The 22,236-nt window shown below is 35.6% G+C and overlaps 1 pseudogene; it reads right to left on the bottom strand.

Moving 5' to 3' along the window:
* Window positions 1–260: 260 nt before the first annotated feature.
* On the bottom strand, window positions 261–18,643 carry LOC126626977 (uncharacterized; annotated as a pseudogene).
* Between the last annotated feature and the right edge of the window lie 3,593 nt (window positions 18,644–22,236).

The following is a 22,236-nucleotide window of genomic DNA, read 5'->3' as shown; positions in this document are numbered from 1 at the left end:
AATCCCCATCAATCGCGCACTGGATAGTCGTTCGATTGGACTCTAGAGCAAGAACAGCTGTTGTACAAACCAGAACACTGACCCTGTACGTACATAAGCCAGTCGCAACTGGATCAAATCCGAGACCGCCGTGGATAGTCGTATTTGAATTAGTGATGCCCCTCATGTTATTACTGCAGGATTGGGAACTAAAATTAAATCCTGGGATAGTAGTATCCGTATTTGTACTGCGTACGTAGTAAAGGTTACGTCTAAGTTGATGTTGGTGGAAACAACAGTGGGAGGACAGATAGTTTGCCAATAGTCCTGCCGATCAATTTTAATAGTCCAAGGACTACTATTCGAATTCATTTCGAGAATTCTGTAGTCGATATTCCACATGTTGATCACGGGAACGCTGTCTTGGCATTGGACCTCAAACCGAGGGTTGACTGATAGGGATTTTACCACGCACGAAAAGGGTTAAAAACTCATGTAATACTTGTAAGAATGACAAGGTTATTGTAGTATATATAGAGATGGGCAAATACTCATCGGTTATGGGTAACCACGGTTACCCGCCCTTTTAAATTTCACGGTTATGGTTATGGGTAACCAATTAGATAAATAAACAGTTATGGGTATAACCGTTTACCCGCGAAATTTAAATAGGCGGTTATGAGTATTAACCGCGGTTATAAACGGGTAACCATTTACCCATTTATTTTATATATGTAAAATTAACACAAACCATGTTCCCTATCAGACAAAAATTAGATCAATACTATTGACTATAGTGCATGATTTCTATAGCTAATATAATATAGTTTTTCTTAATCACTTTAAATTTCATGGTCCATTATATACATTATGTTAATATTTTACATTCCGAGTCGAATAACCCAAGAATACTGTCTTTTAACAGTTTTCGTAACCCAATAATACTTAGCAACTTTTATATTACCTTCATTGCGAACAGTTAAAAATATCGTCTGTAAGGTATTATTTCAATTATTGGAATGATATACGGACTTAAAAATTAAAATACATAAATGTATGATGAATGTACATATAACGGTGTTTAATTGTTAAAAAAACAAAATTATGACAAATTTTTCTTTTTTTAATTTTCAAGTTGTTAAAAAAACACGTAGACGGGTGAAAATGAGTAAATGGTAAAAAAGAAAGGATAAACGGGATTAAAAATGATAAATGGGTAGATGGGTACTAAACGGTTACGGTTAAATGGGTACACGGTTATGGGTATGATTAAACGTTTATAAACGGTTATGGGTATATGTATAACCGTTTAGACAATTACCCGATGGATAAACGGTTATGCGGGTATAAGAATAAACAGTTATGGATAAATAACCGCGGTTACCCGCCTGCCATAACTGTTGCCCACCCGTAAGTATAATGGATCTCTCAAAGTTGTCCTCTGCAGGAATTATTAAATAATTCGAAGCAAACCAAATTCCAATTAATTAGTGCAAAACAGAAATTGAGATGATTGATTTTTATGTCCCACTTTAATAAAACGAATTTAATTAATAAAAGTAAACCAATCTGCAATATTAAAGATGAGGAAAAAAAACAATTTTGGTGAAATCAAATTAAGAAAGCACTAAGGATCCGCTGTCACCTTAACAATTCTATATTGTTTTTCCAATTACTTATGACTTATCCATACATATTTCAAATGTTAGGTTTTCCTAATATATGCCTACTTGGACCCCTAACATAGAGGGTATATCAAACATGCAATCCATGTATTCAGATCGAATATAAACATGCATCACTAATTAAGTTTTGTGAAACCTTTTGAAAAACCATGCAACCCTTAAGACGTGGTATTCATCCTAAGTGAACTTGCACATATTAATTACAAGAAGCCTTCATGAATTTCAAGGATTGACCTCCAACCAAAATTGCATCAAATTACTTTTCTAAACATCCTAATGGTGATCAAGCATCATGACAATTAGATAGTTTAAACCAGTGATTAATAACTTGAAAACCTACATGCATATAATCATAAGCAAATTGAAGAGAAACTACATATTCTTGCTAAGGCTTATGGCCTCACCCTAGCAAAAAGAGAATTAGTTACGCATATTCATAATACAGATCACAAAGTTCTTTATTGAAATAATAAAAGATCAAAAATCCTGAATGAAAATGTCTGAAAATTACTACGCTTAGCCAATTTCCTCTCTTCAAGAGCATACAGAGAAGAAGATGCTAGGAATAGGGCTGGCCAAGCTCTTTTAACCTAGGAAAAATTAAATCCTCCTAAAACAAAGGTCTTCCAATCCAACTAGGAAACAAAATATTAGAATAAAATAGGAAAACATAACTCTAAATTGAATGATGAAATTCGCCCAAAATCTGAACAGCCACATTTTGGACCCCTAAACTGCTCCAAAACTGGCCCAATATAGCTGGATTGAAGGTTTGGAATATTTTGAACACTTCTCCAGAAAGCCACGAACCCATCAAATGTCATCTTGGGCTCCAAAAACTCAATTTAAGCCCTGAAACATCATTTTCCAACACTGCACACTGCACACCGCTCATTTATTCAATCTCCAGAAAATAATTGCTTAGTAGAAAAATCCTAAATTTTGACACGAACACGCCAAAAGACAGATGAACGTCATCCAATTTGAATCACTCCAAAATTCATCCGTTTGATCACGTTTTGCTCTAAAGGAAGTCAAATGTCCTATATTGAAAATATAAATCAAAGTATCAAAATTATACCAAAATAATTACCAAAACATACTAAGAATATGAAATTGACTCATCATTGACCACAGTAATAGGGTCTGTTTACACCCCAAAACGAATACACGACGTCTGACCAGATTCCCCCGCAGTTGATGGCCGCGGTTAGAGTATGCTTCATTATCTGCACATAGACATAATTCAAAGTTGATTGAAATTAAGGAAGTGAGCAAAACGAAAGGAAGCAAAAACTGAAGCAGAAGGGTATGCATGTTTTTGGGGAAGGCTTAGAGTTCGGGAAAAGCCAGACCAAGTTAAAAGCAGAAAAAAGGGAAGTACTCAAGCCATTGCCGCTAGGAAATAATGGGTCGCAATCACTAGGGAACGATTCATGAATTTTTAGGGTTTTATTTCTCTCTTTTTGTTAATTTTTGGTGCGTCAACTTTTTAATGGTAGACCATTGAATTATATGTTAGGTAAACTAATTTTTAAAATTAAAATTGTAAATTATATGATGTATTATTAAAAAAAAAACGTTAATCAATACTTAAATAATAATCTAATTATAAAAAACCACGTTATATTGTTTACAAAATTTGGTTTTAAAAGTTGTTATCTCTGGCATTATCCTTCAAAAACACTTAAGCACATTAATCAACACTTAAATAATAAGCAGATTTGTCGATTTGCCCCCTGAACTTGTATATAGCTGTCAATTTCCCTCCTAAACTTTAAGAGCAACTCTAGCGTTGCAAAAGCCCCCTAGGGTAACTCACTATTGAATCCACCCAGTGAACAGTAATTGTCTTTAATGAACAATAATTTCATTTTGCATCACCACCCCTAAATTGAATAGTCATGGTTACATATTAGTATTTTTTCTTCATCCAATCCATCAGACATCCCTATCACCATCTCTCTCTCCCTCTCCCTCTCCCTCTCCCTCTCCCTCTCTCTCCTTTCTTTCTATCTTTCTCTTACTTTTTCTTTCTTTCTCTCCTTCTTTTCTCGTGAGCTCTCTTCCTCCTTCCTCTTCAAACCTTCAACAAATCAAGCTCAAAAATAATATTTTTGGAATCCCTGTAACTCAAGGAACCTAACCATGGCCTTGCATGTGGCATCAGTGCATGGTGCGAGGTCCTACCATTGAAGCAGGAGCTTGAGCTCTCAATCTCGAACCTAAGTGATGTTTCTATCACTATCTTGTGTTCTTGAGCTTTAAATCCTATTGTGTTGCAATTCTTGTGGTTTAATATGAAAGCTTAATTCCCTGCATGCACCCTATTCTTTTTCCAGATTCCGACAAAGGAAAACGGACGAATTCGAGCCGGGTCACCCTGAGTTAACCACACATCACACAGTCCTCAGGCTATTAGACCCTCAATTTGAGCCAGGCCTCTAGCTCGGGCCCCCCAGCCCACACGCCTGCATGGGCTGGAGCTTACAGCTCGGGTTATTGGGATGGGGAAGTCGTCGGTCTATTGGGCTAATGGTCCCGGTGGAGTTGCTCTAGCTTTAGCTAATTACCCCCTGAACGTTTATCATTAGCCAATTTCCCCCTTAAAGTTTAATTTTAGTCGATTACCCTCCATAACTTTCACAAATAGCCAATTATTCTCTTGAACTTTTATAAATAGCCAATTTCCCCTTAATGCTAGGGGGAAATTGGCTATTTATAACACTTTAGGGGGATAATCGGCTAAAGTTAAAGTTGAAGGGGGAAATTAGCTAATTATAAAAGTTCAAGAGAATAATCGGCTAAAATTAAAGTTCGGTAGGAATTGGCCTCTGACAACCGATCCCAGGATTTACATAACAAAAGGGCATTTTTGTATTTTCACTTTGGTTGGGTTTTATTTGTTTTAAAATATTGCTTTTTGGTGTTAATTAGTGTGCCCAATGGTGTTGGAAATGTGCCCTAAAGCCAATCATGTGATGATACTTTACGGACATTTCACATGTTAAACTAATCTAGTTTAACATATAAAGGGCATAGATTATTGTTTGAGCCGTCTCATATAAATGTTATATGCTTAAACAATAAAGTCCAAGGAATTTGTGATTGGGAGAATGTAATCTAATGAAGTTAGATTCTTGAGACCATTCTTTCGTAGACACATCCTAAACGTTCCTGATCATAGGATTGCCAATTGGGCATTGACAGTCCGTCAAGATCGGTACGTACTATGTCTTCTCTCAGGGAGAGTGATTAGTCTCTAGTCATTGGTGTGTGTGACATCAAGACAAGTACGGTAGGTGCTCAATAGAGAATGAGTTCACTGAACGCGATCAACGAAGAGTTCTCATATTCCATGTCACATAAGAACTCATGGTTGGGATAATGCAAAGTAGTCCTTTGACCTGAGGCATCATAGTTGTCTTGTGGTTAAGACCTTGATCTTTGATTATGTCAAAGTCATCCCACCAGGAGGGTGTCCACGGCATCGTTGGGGTCAAGCCGCTTAGCTATGGAGACAAGTGAATGCGCAACAAGGGATCTCTAACCTTCAAACCGTTTGAAGGAGAATACTCTCTGATATGATTTGAATCTCTGGCCAGAGTATGAATGAGATTTGGGAATGCGTTCCTAATCACATTCAAGGTAATCATATAAGCACAAGACACACATTGGATAGTAGACATGAGAAAATAAACTATCAAACCAAACAATGTGGTCAAGAGTATTAGATTAGAGAAGGACCGTATTGCATTTGTAATCTCGAACTGAATAGGTTCTCTAACCTCTTCTGATTAGCTTGGGTAACCATGATATGCTGCTAGGTGTCACTCATGGTTTGTGGAAGCCCTAAACGTGTATAATCACTAAAGGGAGAATTGAAAATAGTTTCAATTCACAATCGATGTAAAATGGTTTTAATCGCCCACTACCTCGCTAAAAGGAACCTAATGGATCGCACACCGTGAAAGGTGGAGATTGGAGATTAAACGGAAATGAGTAAGAATGATTAAATGGTTTAATCATTTATTTATGGCAATGATTAATTAATATGTTAATTAATCAAACGAATAAGTTCGTTAAAGACTTCGGGATAGTTTTGGACCTTAAGGCCCAATGGGCTTCGAACGTCAAGCCCATTAACTTAAGTTGTATGACAATTTAATGAATAAAGATTCATTAAAGCCCAAATCCCATAAGGTGGCCGGCCATATTAGATGAATTAGGGTTTTTGGTTATTTAGGTCACTTAAAGAAGTGACTATATAAATGACTTTATAACTAAATATTCATTAAGTGTTAAAATGGGTTTATTTTGGGGGAAAATTGGTGAGAATTGTCTCTCCATTTCTCTCTAAAGAGGCCAACACCTTGGAGGGTACATCTAGCAATCCTACTACTCCAAGGTCACTCATTTCTTCTTCAATCGAACCTTGGTGTCGAGAATTAGAGGTTCTCAATTTTGGGAACTTGGAGAACCTATTCTTCCATACAAATCCATGGATCTAAGAAGCAAGGAATGAAGGCCCCTATCTCTTTGGGTGATTAGCCTTTGCTTATGCAAAGAGGAATCTACAAAGGTAAATTTCAACTCACTTTGTTTTTGAGTTGATTATTGGTTCACCAATCTACTAGGCTTTGAATTTCATGGGTTAATGTTTTGTATTTGAGTGCATGTAAGCATGATTCCGCCTTTAATTGTTAATTGCATGCTATATGATGTTGCTCAAATGAACATGTTTTTCAAAATAATTCCTTCAAGTGGTATCAGAGCCTAGGTCTAGTAGTTGGTGAATCCTTTTGTGTTTTGTAGTTCATAAGTTTGTGATCTAAAAGTTGTAATTGTTACAAGCTTTATTCTTGCTTCTTTGAAAGTAAATTTTGTTGGAAAATTTGCTATCTCAAATGTTGTAGATGTTGTTCATATGAGCATGAATATTGGAGCTAAAATTTGGTGCCATGCTTTTGGGAAAATTCGGCCAAAATCAAAGGGTGAATTTTTGGGTTCTTGTTTGACTTGTTAAAAGTGTTTTAATGTGTTCTTTGGAACCCCTAAGTACCCTAGTTTGGTTAGATGTTATTTCCCTTAAGTAAGAATGGTTTTGGAATGTTTTTGGGTGGAAAAAGTTCATGGAAAAATTTGGGTTTTTCATGGATGTTCTTCATTGTTCTTGATGTTCTTGCCAAGAACAAAAAGGTTTGGTGTTTTGATTCAAAGTTTTGATTTATTTCATAAAGTATATGTGATATGTTTTTAAATGATTTATTATGTATTTAAAGTGTTAGATATTTGTATAAATGATGATTGAAATAATTGTGATTGAATTATTTCATAAACATATCCTTTTACATACACTTGCATGTTTTTTGACAAAACTTACAAATCAACACACACACCACTCTTATCCTCTCCCTAAAACAGGCCACTCCCTCAAAGGGAGTACTTTTGGGGCTTTTATGCAATTACATAAAGTTTTGATACTTTTGTGTATTTGCACTTTGGCCCAAAAGTTTACGTTTTTACGTTTAGGTCCAAAAACGCTAAAGGACAAATTGTTTTGATCCTTTAATGATGTTTTTGCATTATTAAAAGTTTGGGTTCTAGTTGTATTTACATGAAGTTGTGACTTTTGTGTATTATACAAAGTGACCCCAAAAGTTTTTGTTATTGCAATATGGCCCAAAAGTTGAGGTTAATTGCATGATGGCCCAAATAGGATGAGAACAAAATTGTTTTGTCTCTTTAAATGAGAATTGGATTTTCATTTTGTTTAGCTCCATTTAAATCAATTTTATGGATACAAAAACCAATTGAAAATGTTGCATTCATTTAATTAGTTAAAGTGTTAATTAATTAAAGGGTGATTATGAACCTAAGCCTAATATAATTGAGCTATGTGAAAGGCGTTTCAAATTTGTTTGAACCATGGGAATGTGTAGATTAGATTTTGGTTGTAATTTGATTTGATCAAATGTTGTAAAAGGGCTTAAGCTCTTCTTTACTTTAAAGTAATTTGTTATATGCAAATGTTGTAATGAGCATAAGCTCACCTTTACTTTGAAGTACTTCTTTCTTGCTTTATACGATATGCATGAAAATGAAGTAGTTGGGTCCAACGCCCATAAGACAATACGCCTTAATGTGATTAAACGCGTAACTAAAATCAATCTTCATTCCTAGACCGAGATTCAACACAAGGCTCGTGTTGAATCTAAACAAAGGTTCATAATCATCCTTAGGCCCTAAGACAACTATGTAGTCCATCAAATGAATGCAAAGTTTATGTTAGTAGTATCATATACTCTTGCTTTAAAAATCGTTTTAAAAGCATAGTGGGAGTATTATGTACAACTAAAACAAAGGGATGGACCAATAGTTGTAATAGGACCAAAATAGTTTTAATAGAGATTAAAATGTATGTTTATATGTGATGAGACCTAAAACCCTCAACCAAACCAATATTAAGTTGATAAGCGAGAGATGTTTAGAATATCTCTTCGTGGCCTTCCACCGTGGTGGGATCCAATCGTTTATGACTTGTACACCGGCTTCACCCTATCATGGGGGAGTACACAGTGCATGCTTATACTCAGGAGGAATCCATATACATATGATGAGGTGAGTGTAGGCAACGAGGATAGCTATATATCGTATCATCGTGAGGCTATTCTTGAACCCCTTCACACACTAAGCATGGTGGGAAGAACTTAACTAAGTGCAATGGAACCAATATCATATCATTGTGAGGTTACATTCTCTAGAGGCCAAATAAGATGGGTACTTGCATGAGTTGCAAATGAGTAAGCGTACTCTCTCATTATTATTGTTGCTAGCCATATATCGTATCATCGTGAGGTGGGCTTGGTAATAGTGAGCCTCCCATAACCTACTAGGAGTTTCATCCAAAACTCTCGAATTCCTATGAGGGATATGGAATTTGCCAAAAATAGTGGGTGGTGCTATTTTGATTTAAAGACCCGAATCAAATGGCTTAAAATCAATCAATCTATATTCGTTATGTATTTGATTACCAATATATTTGCAAACGCTATCCAACACTTGACAAAACCGAACGTTTAGTTTACGGACTTGGTACTACAAAACCATAGATTGTCTTTAATGGCTTGTAAAAGTACCAAAGTAGTCTCATCCTCACAATCTTCCTATTGATAATGTATCATTAGAAGAATATGTTAGAAAAGGTCTATCATAAAGAGGACAACACTTTTAATGTCATAATTCTTCAATTACAAATTGTTGTATGATGAAATAGGAGTTACTTTGAACAACTCTTAGTCAATGCAAACACTAGTGCTTATTTCTTTGTTAAATGAACAAAGAACTTGAGAAGAAAGCACAAAGGCATGAACACTTTATGTGCCATGTTTCTTCACTTACAAATTGTTGTATGAAGAAATGAGAGTTGCCTTGTACAACTCTTGAAGGTTTGTAATTATGTTTAGAACATAATGGTTGGTTGACAAAAATAGTCCATTAACATGGACTTATGATGATTTTGAATCATTGAATGTTGAAGTGATAAATCACTTAACGAGACGGAAACTAGGCAAGGACTTCACCTTTGTTTCCCTATCCTAATCGTTCACTAAGTTTATTGTAAACTATGTAGTGAAAAATAACCACATGCTCTCCAAAATTGTTTGATGTGATAACACAATTTAAAAAAGGTTTCAAGAGAGATAGTGGGAGTTTAGGGACCATGACTAATGTAGTCAAAGGTGAAAGTCAAATAAAGAAGATAAATAACTCCAAGGGAACAAACTTTCTTTATGAAAGGATGGATATTGGAAGGGGTATTTGCAAGAAATGTCTTGCAAGTGTCAAGGACACACCTTTCGAAGGTGTTGTAAAATGTTCTTGAATAGTTCAAAACAGTTGGTTCTTCTACTTGAATGCATGATTCCGTATTAGTGACTATGTTTTACAATCGTTGTAAAAGTGTGGCTAATAAGAAGTAGAAGATTAATGAGAGAAGAGAAAGTACTTCACATTCGAAGCGTGAATCAAATGTAGATCTCTGCGAAAGCAGATGGTACTTACTTCCTCATATGAACTACCAAAGAAATTGGAAAAACATAGATTGTCTTTATATTCCAATTTTAAGGAACTAAATTCCGTCACTATGTGAAATGGATAAATGTTTTGTTTGACAAAACAATGTTCTTTATTAATCAATGATTGGATTATGGTAATCTAATTAATTATCTCTATAGTAGAGATAATATGGTAGTGTTAACTGTTTAGAAAATAATGATGCTTAAAACCCAAAAGGTTGCAAGGTAGTGACTAATCCCAACTAAAGTTGTGATACCTCTAAAACATAAATTACGAGTTGGTGAAAGATGGATGCTTTGGATCGTTAGATCCGGATCCAATACCTTCTTGTTAAAATTGTATGGAGGCGAAATGTTCGAATCTTTATTCTTTTGGAAAGAAGAAAGAATCACAAAGTTGTTGAGGTTAATTCACTTAAATGTTAGTGGCACTTGTCCACAAACATAATATTACTCATGTTGAATAACATTCACCGAAGATCACTCTCGGTTGGACTATAGTTTATTTTGAATAAACACAAGTCCGAATACTTTGCAAAATGTTTCAAAGAAATTCAAGTAATGTAAGTTGATGAGTAAGACATCTAAAGTATTTACCTCCTTAGGTTTGATCCAAGGAAAGGTAACACTTTAGATAAGTTTCCTTGAAAGATATCAAGGAAATAAGCATCATAAGATAATGTATTTCTCCATTAGGAGAAGAACGAACTCGAATAAGATTTAGTTCGTTAGATGTTATCTATTACCCATATATAGGATATATACTTCTAAAAACAATATGATTGTCAATGAGAAGATCTTCCAATATTTTCATGACTCCATAAGATGTAGTTGGAAAGAAAGACAAATCTTAAGCATGTTAAAGATTTGGGGTTGTGTGCTAACAAGCAATATTTGTTTGATAATAATCTTGTAGGATATCCTTAAAATAACTTTTGGATACCGCTTCTATAAACCAACTAACAAATGTTGTTTTGTTGGGTAGTTCATTGTAATTCTACAATGTGATTTGCCTAAAAGCAAATGAACGAGAGATAGAACTCAAAGAATGGGTTCTTTGAGAGACAAGAAAGTAATCAACAAATATAACAACCTAGTTCCTATACCACAAGCTCCAAGGTAGTCGATAAGGATTTATAAACCGTCTCAGTTGAATGGTTTTGAACTTTATGACTATGTCATAGAGTTGCACCTCTTAATTCGAAAGAAATAAGAATGAAAATCCTTATGACTACATTGAGTGCATATACGATATATACTCAAGGAAATGGTAAAGTACCATTTGACTCGAAATAATGAAACCTTCATAGCTAATTGGTAGCTTAAGGTGACTACAATCAAAGAGAATGGTTGACTTTAAAGGAACCATTTTTGACGTAGTCTTAGTTTCAATTAATTCGAAGATTGTTAGCTACAACTAAATGGTGATTCAATGTTTTGACATAATATGGGTTTCCGAAACCATTATTAAGATAGTCTTGATAATATATGTCTAAAACTATAAATCACAAGACATGTAAGTTGTAGAGATCCATCCATCATGGATCTTAGCAAGTTAGTGGGAGCTATTTGCATTTTATGAGAAAAGGATTAAATCGTTTGATTTATCATAAAGATGTAAATGAATCTTTTGTTTACTAGTTTTACAAAAGATTAGTGGGAGTTAATCATGTTCCTAAAATTTAAATATATATGATATATTAATTTTGGAAATGAAAAGAATACTTCTTCATTAAAGTTATGACTTTAATACATTATATGAAGATAGAATGTATATGGGAGATATAGTCTATATACATGGGATGGAAATCTATAATGATATATTTCATGATATAATTGGATTATATCAATGCCTAATAATAGACAATGGATGCTAGGAAGTTTCTCATATGATGATAAACTTCAATTAGAAGGATGACTCTAGTAAGACTAGCAAGTTGCCCTTTTCAAAGGGAATGTGCCCCTTTGACTCCCAAAGAAATAATGCGTAAATTGAATCCTTTATGCATACGCAGAAAGGTGATTTATGTATTTCATATTGTATGAAAAACATTGATATGAGTTGTACCTAGAACGGTATAAGATGATATCAGTGCAAGCCCAGGATCAGAACCATGGCAACTGTCAAGTGAGTCCTTAAGTATTTAAGAAATACTAAAGGATAAATTCCTCAAAGATCGAGGAAGAATCAAAGTGACGTAATGGAAGCGTAAATGTATTAGATTATGAATCTAATCCATCATTGGATGTTTCTTCATTATGAATGAAGAGATAAACGGATATCTCTTTATTATGACTAAAGAGATATTTGGATGGAAACATTAAAGTAATGACTTTAGTGTGTTCCATTATGAATGCAAGATATATTGCCATATAGAAGTTTACAACAATGTTGTTTGGATGGGAAAGTTCATTTATGAACTCTCTATTCGATTCCAACCAGAAAGTGTATGACACTAATGGGGCGATAGCTCAAGCCTGGGAATCAAGGTCTCATCAAGATCCGAACACAAATGAGAGACTGAACCACATGATTGAGAATCATGTATAATGGTGACGTCGTTATTCTCAAGGTTGCTTCTGTGGATAACACATATAGATATCCACTGCCTAGGCCTACTATTCAGCCATTTATGAAATGACTACAGAAGAGATATCATCATTGATGATCAAGCTGATTGGCTCTAGTGCAAGTGGGAGATTGTTGGAAATGTGCCCTAAAGCCAATCATGTGATGATACTTTACGGACATTTCACATGTTAAACTAATCTAGTTTAACATATAAAGGGCATAGATTATTGTTTGAGCCGTCTCATATAAATGTTATATGCTTAAACAATAAAGTCCAAGGAATTTGTGATTGGGAGAATGTAATCTAATGAAGTTAGATTCTTGAGACCATTCTTTCGTAGACACATCCTAAACGTTCCTGATCATAGGATTGCCAATTGGGCATTGACAGTCCGTCAAGATCGGTACGTACTATGTCTTCTCTCAGGGAGAGTGATTAGTCTCTAGTCATTGGTGTGTGTGACATCAAGACAAGTACGGTAGGTGCTCAATAGAGAATGAGTTCACTGAACGCGATCAACGAAGAGTTCTCATATTCCATGTCACATAAGAACTCATGGTTGGGATAATGCAAAGTAGTCCTTTGACCTGAGGCATCATAGTTGTCTTGTGGTTAAGACCTTGATCTTTGATTATGTCAAAGTCATCCCACCAGGAGGGTGTCCACGGCATCGTTGGGGTCAAGCCGCTTAGCTATGGAGACAAGTGAATGCGCAACAAGGGATCTCTAACCTTCAAACCGTTTGAAGGAGAATACTCTCTGATATGATTTGAATCTCTGGCCAGAGTATGAATGAGATTTGGGAATGCGTTCCTAATCACATTCAAGGTAATCATATAAGCACAAGACACACATTGGATAGTAGACATGAGAAAATAAACTATCAAACCAAACAATGTGGTCAAGAGTATTAGATTAGAGAAGGACCGTATTGCATTTGTAATCTCGAACTGAATAGGTTCTCTAACCTCTTCTGATTAGCTTGGGTAACCATGATATGCTGCTAGGTGTCACTCATGGTTTGTGGAAGCCCTAAACGTGTATAATCACTAAAGGGAGAATTGAAAATAGTTTCAATTCACAATCGATGTAAAATGGTTTTAATCGCCCACTACCTCGCTAAAAGGAACCTAATGGATCGCACACCGTGAAAGGTGGAGATTGGAGATTAAACGGAAATGAGTAAGAATGATTAAATGGTTTAATCATTTATTTATGGCAATGATTAATTAATATGTTAATTAATCAAACGAATAAGTTCGTTAAAGACTTCGGGATAGTTTTGGACCTTAAGGCCCAATGGGCTTCGAACGTCAAGCCCATTAACTTAAGTTGTATGACAATTTAATGAATAAAGATTCATTAAAGCCCAAATCCCATAAGGTGGCCGGCCATATTAGATGAATTAGGGTTTTTGGTTATTTAGGTCACTTAAAGAAGTGACTATATAAATGACTTTATAACTAAATATTCATTAAGTGTTAAAATGGGTTTATTTTGGGGGAAAATTGGTGAGAATTGTCTCTCCATTTCTCTCTAAAGAGGCCAACACCTTGGAGGGTACATCTAGCAATCCTACTACTCCAAGGTCACTCATTTTTTCTTCAATCGAACCTTGGTGTCGAGAATTAGAGGTTCTCAATTTTGGGAACTTGGAGAACCTATTCTTCCATACAAATCCATGGATCTAAGAAGCAAGGAATGAAGGCCCCTATCTCTTTGGGTGATTAGCCTTTGCTTATGCAAAGAGGAATCTACAAAGGTAAATTTCAACTCACTTTGTTTTTGAGTTGATTATTGGTTCACCAATCTACTAGGCTTTGAATTTCATGGGTTAATGTTTTGTATTTGAGTGCATGTAAGCATGATTCCGCCTTTAATTGTTAATTGCATGCTATATGATGTTGCTCAAATGAACATGTTTTTCAAAATAATTCCTTCAAATGGGCCCACCCCTGATTTTAGTTCCCCGGTCTCCCTACTTTCCTTTCCTCTCCTTGTAAGCTCTCTCTTCTTCATTCTCTCTCTTTCTTCTTCTCCTTCACCGTGCCACACCCATAACCCATATCCTAAAATCATCATCAAATTACAATTTTGACATCACCATCGTCTTTATCTCGTCACTACGAACACAACCATAGTTTTGGCATCTTAGTAGTTGAACCATGAATTCCCATACATGAACTCTGACGCAAACTTCCACTTTCTAGCCATTTTTAGCCGATCCACAACAAGTTAGCCATCGAGAAATGATCAATCTCTTTGTCTCGTCGAGAAGTATGTTTTAGTTTTTGAATCACCCAATTTTGGTGAGTATTGAAGAAGTTATATCCATTTGTATCTTACCTAGTTTTCGACGACCTCGTGGCTTAAGCCATTTTCCAACCAAACCACAACGAGTTAGAAGTCGTGCGAAGTACCATTCTCTTTGTTTTGTCGAGAACTATGTACATTCTAGGCCATTTTCTGGCTAACTCCAGCCACGGTCGAGGAAACCAAAGGTACATTCTGATTCCTTGTTCTTTGGGCTTCAATTTGATATATTGAATGACTGGTTTTGGTTAAGATTTAAAGTTGATTGGAGCTTGGGAAGCTCCGACTTTCTTCTTTGTGTAATCTGGCAACCCGCAAGTTGAAATCGAGTCGACTCAACCCATAACCAAATCTGAGCCCAACTTAACAAACTCAAAACCCAAACCCTTTTAAGCTAGGGCCTTTGACCCACTAAACCCTTTTACCTAATTCCCTAACCTTTAAACCCAGCCCAACCCAGTGGAATATTATTGGAATATTCCCGTGTTGACTTTTTGAAATTCATCTGGAACCCTTCTTAGGGTAATTCGACGTCCTGGATCCGTTTTTTATGTTCATTTTCCAAAATTCAATTGTTTTAATAGGGTTTTATTAATTGGACCCCTTATGTGCTTAGGGGCAATTATTGTGGCGATTTCATCATTCGCTAGTTTGCGTGGCTTTTTTACGGCGAAGTATCTGTGAGTGGACCCCTTCTAAAATGCATGTTTTAATAGTAGAAATGCGTACATGAAAAACATGATTTAATGATTATGTTTTATGAGATATTATGCTTACTGAGAATACTTTAAATTACCATATTTTATCGAACTGATGTTCTTTGTAGTATATATGATGGATGACTATATGCTATGAAGATGCTTTTGAGATATATGTACGTATGTTTGGAAAGACTATGTTTGATGATTTTGTGCGTATTTAGTGGTCACTATTTTACCTACAAGCTAGGGAGATATATGGCTGAGCGAGACATACGGTTGAGCGAGATATATGGCTGGCAAGATGTATATATATGTAGATGGCTTTGGGCCGAGAGATATATGTACTAGCTTCATGCCGAGAAATACTAATACTGATACCACTAGTTAGCACATTATATACGAGATATGTTTCATGAAAGGTTTTATGGTATGTTAGGGTTTTTGGAAAACTTATTACATATTATATTGTTGAGTTTTCACTAAACTTTGGGGGTTAGTATGTTTATAACTATTTCAGTATTATATATATATATATATCAACTTGATCCACTCATGTTTGTTTTGCGCCCCCTCATGACTTAGAATCGAGATATATAATCCCGACATCAAAGCACTTCCACATCGGCATCTTCGAGTCATTTCGATGTAGGACCCACTCCTTTGTTCATTCAATTTTATATCATTTCTTTTTAGTGTTCTAAATTAATTGTATGCTCTGAACACGTTACTCATTTGCATATTATATCTATTTAAATTTATAAGTCTTATTTATTTCTTGTTCTCATGCATTCTAATATGGCTTCGTCACATTTCGATACCCTGGTGTTTGGGAGAATATTAGGGTCGGGCGTGTCATGGCACCTCTATACACATTTAGGAGGCAAACAGACAAATACCTTTAGTCATAATTCAATCATCAACAACCATGTTATATGTTTTACAATATTTAATTTTAAAAAATGCCTAATCAGATAAATGGTCCCCGTGGTTATAAGGTATTCGGAAGATAGCCCATGTGGTAAAAAAATTCGGATTTAAATCTCTTTGGTCTAAGTCTGTTATGATTTATGTCCAAAATTAGAACTTAGGTCATTCCTCCATTAGTAGCTTGCAGGTGGGTCTCACGGGTAAGACTAAGATGATCATTTCTTCCTTTCCATTTCATCTCTTCCATTGTTGATCTCTCAGAACAATGAAACGGCCATTCGTACAACTAGGTTGGGTTTTACGAAAATTTGTAATGGCATTAACTGATTTCCAGATTAAAAATTTGTTGCTTTCATAGAATTCAAAAAAGGAGCTGACACCATAAATTTTCGACAATTATGAAAAACCCATTTCCCTCTAATTTCTTGCGTTTTCGTAGTAGCCAAACAGATAATAAAACACCTCTCACATGGATACAACAAAAGAAGAAAACCCAAGTCAAAGCAATGGCAAATAAGCCACACCAAGAATATAAAATTGGAGAATAAGCTAAACCAGATTAGAAAATTGGAAAATAGTTTAAAAAATATGAGTACCCTTTTTGAGAATCGATGACTTAAAGGTCGGATCTTTCGCGCCGCTTGGAGCCGGTCCTCTCGACGATGACGATCAAGGACTCGGGGCGGTGGAACTGAAGCTCAGATGCGAACTGGGTTCGCGCTCGATGGGTTCAGTTAATGTCATTACAAATTTTCGTAAAACCCAACTTAGTTTTACGAATGACCGTTTCATTGTTCGGAGATCAACAATGGAAAGGATGAAATGGAAATGATAAAATAACCATCTTAGCTTTATCCCACTTGCAAGCTATTAACTAAGGAATGACAGAAATTCTAATTTCAGGCATAAATTCTAACAGACTTAGATCACATGATTATCCTTCTGGCAGCATTATCCTTCAAAGGATTAAATGCATATAATTAAAAGAGTTTGACTAAAGTATTTGTCAAAATTTTCTTCAAATTTGGGATTAATCTCAATCTTGATTTTTAACATTCATTAAGTTTTCTATCAAAACCTGTTAACTAATGATGTGGTATCCACGTGGACAGCAACACCATACGGATATTAAATAAATAAATTGGTATCATCTTCAACCTTCTGTTCATGCTGGAAGGAGCATACATTGATTCTTGTGATCGGCGTGCAAGTCTCCAATCGGCGGTGGTGACAGTGCTAAGGGGATGAGAATCGAGGAGGAGAAGGTGAATTACTCGCCGTTGAGGAGTGAGGGTAATAATGGCGTGAAGTCACCAAGGCTAGTGAAAGGGGCTTCGGGTTCGGGTTCAGGTTCAGAGAAGAAAATGGAGGAGGAGAAGCCCAAGTTCTCATTGATCCTCACCAAGAAGGAGATCAAGGAAGATTTCACGACGATGCCCTGTCACCGCCCTCCCCTGTCCCCCAAAGAGACCGCCAAGAAATGTTTAGAAGCAATTGGAAGTAAGTCATTCCCAAATTCATAAATCGTGACCCTCGTATTCAATTGAGATTTTGATGGATTTTAATTTGTTTTAATGAATTTATGGGTATTCAATTATGATTTTAAGTAATTCTCTGAAATTAAAACAGTATTCAATCAAGATTATAAGATAGTTTATTAAAATACTTGAAAATCTGGTGTATTGAATTATGATTTTAAAAAAGTTTATAACATTTCAATGTATTCAATTAGATTTGATTTTAAAGAATTTGAATGAATTTAATGAATTTAGAGAATTACTAGAATAACCATTTTGAGACGAAGAACCGACAAAACCATTATGAGAGGCACCAGAATATCCAATCTGCGAAGAGGAGCCTTGCATATACATTGCTGCCATAGTACTAGACAAATAATTTTCAAGACTATCTATATCTCTTTTAATATTGAGAAGTTGTGCTCGAAACTCTTTTGAGAGAAATAGTGTCTCCGTTGCTAAAATAGCAGTTCTTATAATGGCATACTCCCTTGGTAACCCTTCCAGTGCAGCAATGATCATATCATTATTTGAAATCACTTCACCAGCAGTAATAAGTTGATCTCAAATTGACTTAAGACGAGAGAAGTACTTATCAATTGTATCTGCCCCCTTTTGTAATGTCTGGAATTCAATCTTCAACATGTTAATCCTAGACTTAGACACAGTAGCATATCTATCCTCAAGCATAGACCAAGCTTAGCTAGTAAAAGACTAAGTAGCGTCAAATCTGTTTGTTCCCAATCCTGATAAGCAACTCTGATTTCTTTAGTAACTCCAGTATTAGTATTAATGAGTAATTTTGGAGGACACACTGAAGTCCCATCAAAATGATCAAATAATTTATATCCCCTGAGTACAGATGGAAACTAATATTGTTGAGAATTAAGCTGCCTACTAGCTTTGGAGTTAATCTGCAGAAGTTAATCCTGCAGTTGAAATCGAATGGAAGCTGGGAAGTTTGAAGAAATGAAGAATTTGCTAAAATTAGAAGGAGCCGTTAGAATTCAAAATACAACAGCTAGTTTCATTTTATAGTTTTAGAAAGATTACAGCAGGTGTTCTTATCTTATATGAGTGTACTAGGTCTTCCCATCTTCCTCCAGGTGGATGGTAGATATCCTCCGATGACCTTAATGGTCGGAGATGAGTACTAGGTCCCTAAAATGTAGGATGTAGGTTTTTGACCAGCTGTGGGGAATATAGTCCTTGTAATTCCTTCTTGTTCTTCATATATGAAAAAATACACAGACTCTTACACACACTCTCTCTCGAAATCATAGAAACCTCTTGAAACCATTATTGAAAGTTTCAAGCTTTATCAAACATTATCAACCTAAACAACATGCTTGGTACCATTTCAAACAAATATGCCCATTTGGAATAATTTGTATCACCAAGTCAAATTGTTAACATCCCCAAAATACTTTCAACTTTGAACTGTGAACCAGCCATCTTATAAAATCCTGGCAATTGGCCTTGATAATAATCAACACATTCAGAGAACAACAAACATTATATGCCTTTGGCCTTCAAATCAATTTTGGCATTTGCCTTCATAAAATCTTTTTAACAAGTAATCAGAAATATGGCATAAGCCTTGATCAACTCATATTCTTCAAAGTATGTTGATGAACATAAATGGAAGAACTCAACCATAAATTCAACAACTCAGCAGAAGCATAAAGAACCCAGAAAAACAGATCTGATTCACCGCTTAAGCAGAACAAACATGGTAACAAAATTTTTCGGAAGAAATGAACCACAACTGGCAAACAAGAACAGCAAATGAAACTTCCCCCCAAAAATTTACAAGCCCTAGAAATCTAGGAGTATGTCGTACCTAGTGCACAAGGCTCCCGCTTTACGCAGGGTCTGGGAGAGGTGAATGTCGGCTAGCCTTACCCCCATTTATGGAGAGGCTGCTCCCAAGTCTCGAACCGAGACCTACCGCTCATGGGCGAAGACACTTGCCATTGCACTAAGTGCGACCTCTCCTAGAAATCTAGGAGCAAAGATTGTAAATTTCGTAAGAACAAGACTGAGAACAAAGAAACCATACAACGTTGCAGCAAATCGTGAGCTCGTAAATCAAGAACTATGTAATCCCACATGTGAATCGCAAGCTCTGGATACCATCGTAACAATCTTGGAAGCTTAGCAGCAAAGAAAACATTAAGCTAAAGTATGGCAGTTGATAACGATTTTACCACTTGTAAAACAAAGGGTTAAACCATAGAAAATTCTTGCAAGAGAACAAGTGTTTGTAGTATAGAATGGCTCAAGCAATGTCGATCTCCTCAGGGACTGATATAAACAATTTACGAGTTTTTGTGTATTTAACTTATTTAACTTTAAGAATTACACTAATTTGACGAAACTAAATATTACTGGATGTGACTTAAACAAATATCTAAAATGAGAATTGGTTTATAGGAATAATGATTCAACTTAAACAACACAAGCAAATAAGGAAATTCAAGATAAAATAAATGATTGAAGAAAAATAGATTGACAATATGCTAGAGTTCAACCTTTACCAACAACACTCCTACGTAGCTATTCCAATTGCTTAAATAATTGAAAACACACATGCTTTGAAGGTTGGATTTTCCTTGTGTATGTTTTACTTGTGACATTCAAGCTAAAACGCATACCACTATATGCAACTTATCCATGACATTTGAATTAAATATAAACATGAGTGATTCATTAATCTTGGTGAAAATCCTTTTGTTAAACCATATAATCCCTAAGAGCATGATATTTACCTTAGGAGAGTACAATCCTCAATCACAAGAAGCACAACCAATTTTAACATGACATTCGTTCAAAATTGCATCCGATAACTTTTCTAAGCATCCTAATGGTGATCAATCATCAAGACACATAGATAGTTTAATTTAGAGATTGAAAATATCAAAGCAAGCATGTAACAACACTTAAGCAATTGAAAAATAAATCTACGTATTCATGTTGCGGCTCATGACCTCACTCTAACATAATAAATTAGTTACACATAATTATGTTCATACATAAGAAATTATCCATAAAAAATAACAAGAAAGAAAACACCCGGTTTTGGTTCCTCTGCTCTGCGCCCTTTGCTTCTGTGCTTCTGCTGCCGTCAGTCTCCTTTGTTTTCCCTCTGCGCCTGCTTCCCTTCTGCTTCTTTCAGTGCCCTCTGCTTCTGTCAGTGCACTTTCACCTCTGCTCTCTGTCTCCTTTTGTCGCGCCCTCTCCTCCTTCTCTGCCTTTTCTTTATTTTTCTGTTTTCTTTTCTTTTTATGTGCCTCCCGTCAGTCTCCCTCATCCCTCTGCTCCTCAGTCTCTCTTCCCTCTATCCTTTTATTCTTTTTCTTCCTGCGCACTCCACTTCCTTCCCACTCTTCTCTGTCTGCCGTGTCTCTCCCACTGTCTATTTTTTTCTTTTGTTTTTCACTCAGTCTGTGTCCTCCCTGTCAGTCCTCTCTCCGTGTCTCTCCCATTATTCTTTCTTTTCTGCCTTCTTTTTTTTTATTCCCCCCGTGCTCTCCCCACTTAAGCCTTAAGATGTAGTGGTATTGTAGTCGTCTGCAACTTTGGATAAAGATAATTGAAACCGGTATATTATGGACCCATCTGCACATAATAACGGACTGGATTAGGTTCAATTATACAAAATACAAAGTGTCCTGTCTCTTTCTTTTTATTTTTTTCCACTTTGCTTGAAATTAATCTTAAAGCAAATTTAATTGCACACTAACACAAGGTAAGGTAAAATGCCATAATTTTAACACAAAAACATCACAAAGACTTTAGAAATGGATGGTATAAATGCATGAAATATATGAGTGATCAAATACCCCCAAACTTACATTTTTGCTAGTCCTCTAGCAAAACAAAACACAAAACAAAACCACTCAACTAAGACTAGATTCAACAACTTAGTAGCCAACTTCCCAATTTCGATTTCAGAGATAAGTGTTAATCATGATACAAACAACCAAGAACTAATCAAGAGCTCAAAACATCATCCAATAATTAACCAAATTTCCTTCAAACAAAACGTTGAAAAGCCATGTGTGAGCTAGCCATGTCAATGCAATTCCAAGCTCATTTAAATCATCATATGCAAACATGTGAGTTGCTCACAAGACATACGCTCATTCACTCATAAGTTTTGGTTAATGTGTTTCACTCAAGTGATCTCATTGTACATGCCGCCATATGCTTGCTTGTCCACCTAACTCGCTTATCAATATTTAAGTAATACCTTGGATCAATAGGACTTTATTACGGTTGTAATGGGGCTACAGGTGATAGGATAATGAAAGAAAGGATATGGAAATCAAAAATTTTGAGAAAGTACACTTTGGTAGTTTTCCAACACCTCAATATCACACCTCCTCAAATTGAAAGCAAAATAATAAAACCTCGAGCACCAGTTACTCCCCAAATTCAACTTCAAAAGGAAATTTATA

The sequence above is a fragment of the Malus sylvestris genome, chromosome 6 (genome assembly GCF_916048215.2).
Source record: "Malus sylvestris chromosome 6, drMalSylv7.2, whole genome shotgun sequence".
NCBI classification, from domain to species: domain Eukaryota; kingdom Viridiplantae; phylum Streptophyta; class Magnoliopsida; order Rosales; family Rosaceae; genus Malus; species Malus sylvestris.
This window is presented reverse-complemented; position numbering and strand designations above follow the sequence as displayed.